Source organism: Mizuhopecten yessoensis, unplaced genomic scaffold (genome assembly GCF_002113885.1).
Source record: "Mizuhopecten yessoensis strain PY_sf001 unplaced genomic scaffold, ASM211388v2 scaffold11065_1, whole genome shotgun sequence".
Lineage (NCBI taxonomy): Eukaryota > Metazoa > Mollusca > Bivalvia > Pectinida > Pectinidae > Mizuhopecten > Mizuhopecten yessoensis.
The window spans coordinates 170317-173085 of NW_018408861.1; the positions used below are offsets into that span (position 1 = coordinate 170317).

Below are 2769 nucleotides of genomic sequence, written 5' to 3' on the forward strand. Positions count from 1 at the left end.
ATATTTGGCTTGTAGCTTCCTAGGAAAGAGCCGAACAAAGTTTGAGAATGAAAATGACCTTGACCTTCTTTTAAGGTCACATGAGGCAGATATGTCAAACACTTTAAACGACTTCTTCTGAAGAACTGGTAGTTATAAAATCTTAATATTTGGCAGGTGGCTTCCTGGGAAAGAGCCAAACAAAGTTTGCGAATGAAAATGACCTTGACCTACTTTCAAGGTCACAGCGTTCAAATATGTCAAACAGTTCAAACAGCTTCTTCTGAAGAATTAAAAGGCATAAAATTATAATATTTGGCTGGTGACTTCCCGGGATAGAGCTCACCAAAGTTTGCAAATGAAAATGACCTCAACCTACTTTAGAGGTCACAGAGGTCAACAACATTTTAATGGATTTGTTCTTGAGAACTAAAAGGAATGGATTCATAAGATTTGGCTGGTAGCTTTTTGGAATAGAGCTAACCAATTTGAGAAGGAAAATGACATTGACCTACTTACAAGATCACAGGGAAAAATATGTCAAGCAACTTCTGAAGAAGAATCAAAAAGCATAGAATCTTATAATAATATTTTGCTGGTAGTTTCAACAGATGGAGCCAACAAAGTTTGCGAGGGAAATATTTATAGTGCAATATAATATTTAATGAGAATATTTTGCTATAACTGCTTAAATATTCAGGTAAGCGATACAGGCCCTCTTGGGCCTCTTGTTGTTTTACCTACTGCTGATATGCTTATTAGCAAGGGGTCAGTAAATTATTTACATGTACATGTAGGAGAAAATTGATCTTAAACATTGTTTTACGGATTGAAAATTAAATTTTCAACTGTAGTTCGATATGAATAAATGTCCAGAAAAAAATATGATTAAATTGGAATATTATTATTATTATTCAATATAATGAATTGTATAACAGCAGTAAAATTGTATGTATCATTTACTTTATAGATGTTTTTCTCTGTACTAATTGTCTTTCAGTATTCTACATGTGTTAAATCAAAGTTTTAATTTGAATAGTTGTCTGATTTAGATACTGTTCCACTGCCATTAATGCTAACTTGTCGTCCACACCTATTCAGTAGAATCTTGTTGTGGTGAGTTTGTTTAGATCACTAAATGATTTGGTGATAAACAAGATAATCAAGATGTATATCTTGTGATGACAAGAAGAAGCAACAGGAAAGGAGAACATCTGAGTTCACGAGTAGACCACCTCACAGATTTACTCTCTGTATGCCAGGACCAGGGCAATTTATAATCGTTGTAGAGTTATCTTTTCTTTATCACTATTTCTTCATGGTTCAAACGACTTTGACACAATTCTTTTTTAGTCATATGATAATGATCTTGTATTTCAGTTTGACCTGCACTGTAATTTATGTTCATAATTGTAATGTGTGTTTTTATTTATAGATGAAGCATTATTTTAATGTTGTTTTGTGGAAATTTTCAGGATTGTTCGTACACACAGCATAGTTGATGAGAACACATGTGTTTAAACGTAGAAACGGGTAAGACCCTGCATTTTGGTGAAGTAGTGTTGAGCCCTGTTTGTGGACTGACCGTGATGCATGCTGTCTGAGTGTTGGTACACAGATCTCCATGTATATCTAGTGACAGTGTTAGCCAGTACATCTATGGATTATTAACGCACAGTCCTTTTAGCATATCAATAACTTTATTTCAGTTTGAAAGACTTATGAATAAATAAGGATTTGAAGTCAACTTTTATTATAATAGGTAGAATAGAGTCTCCTCCAGCTTTAAAAAATAAAGTAAAGTACTTGTTCTGGTACTATCAAACAGGCAAGAATCAAAATCAATAAAGCTTTAAATATACAAATATGTCAAATATATTAACTAGACATCTTATGTAATACTGGCTTATTTCTATACAGCTGCAAAGTGTGATATGCTAAAAATGTAAAAAAAAAATATAAGGTAAACTTTATAATATTTGAAAAGGAGGCTTAGTATGTAACCTGCTGTAACATTTGATTTGGTTATCTCAGCTATAATTCCTAACACTGCAAAGTGTCGACACCTATTTAAAGAGGTATAATTACAAATTAAATAAGTTAAGGTGATAGGGTCAGCCCTAACTTCCATATATGGATTTGGTATGGGATGATTTTAGGTGTGAATAGGATATGGAGTTTTGTGCGATATTGATAAGGGTCTTTTGATTATTGAAGTGAGGTATGTTGGATACTCTTTATATAAAATGTGTGTGATGTCATTTTTTATGACATCGAGCGAAAAAAATGTAATTCAAAATCATTAGGAGCAAAAACCTGTATGTTGAATCAATAGACATTCCGTTATCGATTTTTATATTTATCTCCATAGGGAACACCTAGTTGTGGTCTTTGTCTGATCAGTGTGACAAAATAAATCAAACTGATGTTTTAATTTCTGGTGATAAAAATAAATCGATGAATATTTAATTAGTTTTTATACCAAAAACAACAAATTTACATGTAGGCTATACCTTGTAGTCACAATGCATGCTTGGGTTTTCTAACACATCCATTATTGAGGTGCTTCTCAAATTCTGTAACGAGCCACATAGAAATTTCATGTATTATCACCTTTGCATGAATGAAGACGATGTTATTAAAATAAATTGGTTTTATTATTTATCAACTAAAAGCAATCATTACTTATTTGTAAGAGCAACTAAATATACAGTCTCAGAAAGACGTACAAACATATTTACCAAATTTGAGCCCTTATAGTGTCCAACACCCCCACCCCCACCCCCAACC

The 2769-nt window shown here is 32.6% G+C and overlaps 1 protein-coding gene across 6 annotated transcripts in view; it reads left to right on the forward strand.

The window, feature by feature from the left end:
• LOC110465231 (RNA binding protein fox-1 homolog 3-like) overlaps positions 1–2769 on the forward strand; it is a 109934-nt gene that overhangs the window by 11958 nt on the left and 95207 nt on the right. Inside the window, exon 2 of one of the 6 annotated variants that reach the window (XM_021520925.1) lies at positions 1455–1512. The exons of the other annotated variants lie outside the window; for them this stretch is intronic. The gene's annotated coding sequence lies outside the window, so the exon portion shown is untranslated. The remainder of the gene's footprint in view (positions 1–1454; positions 1513–2769) is intronic. 6 annotated transcript variants of the gene reach the window in all.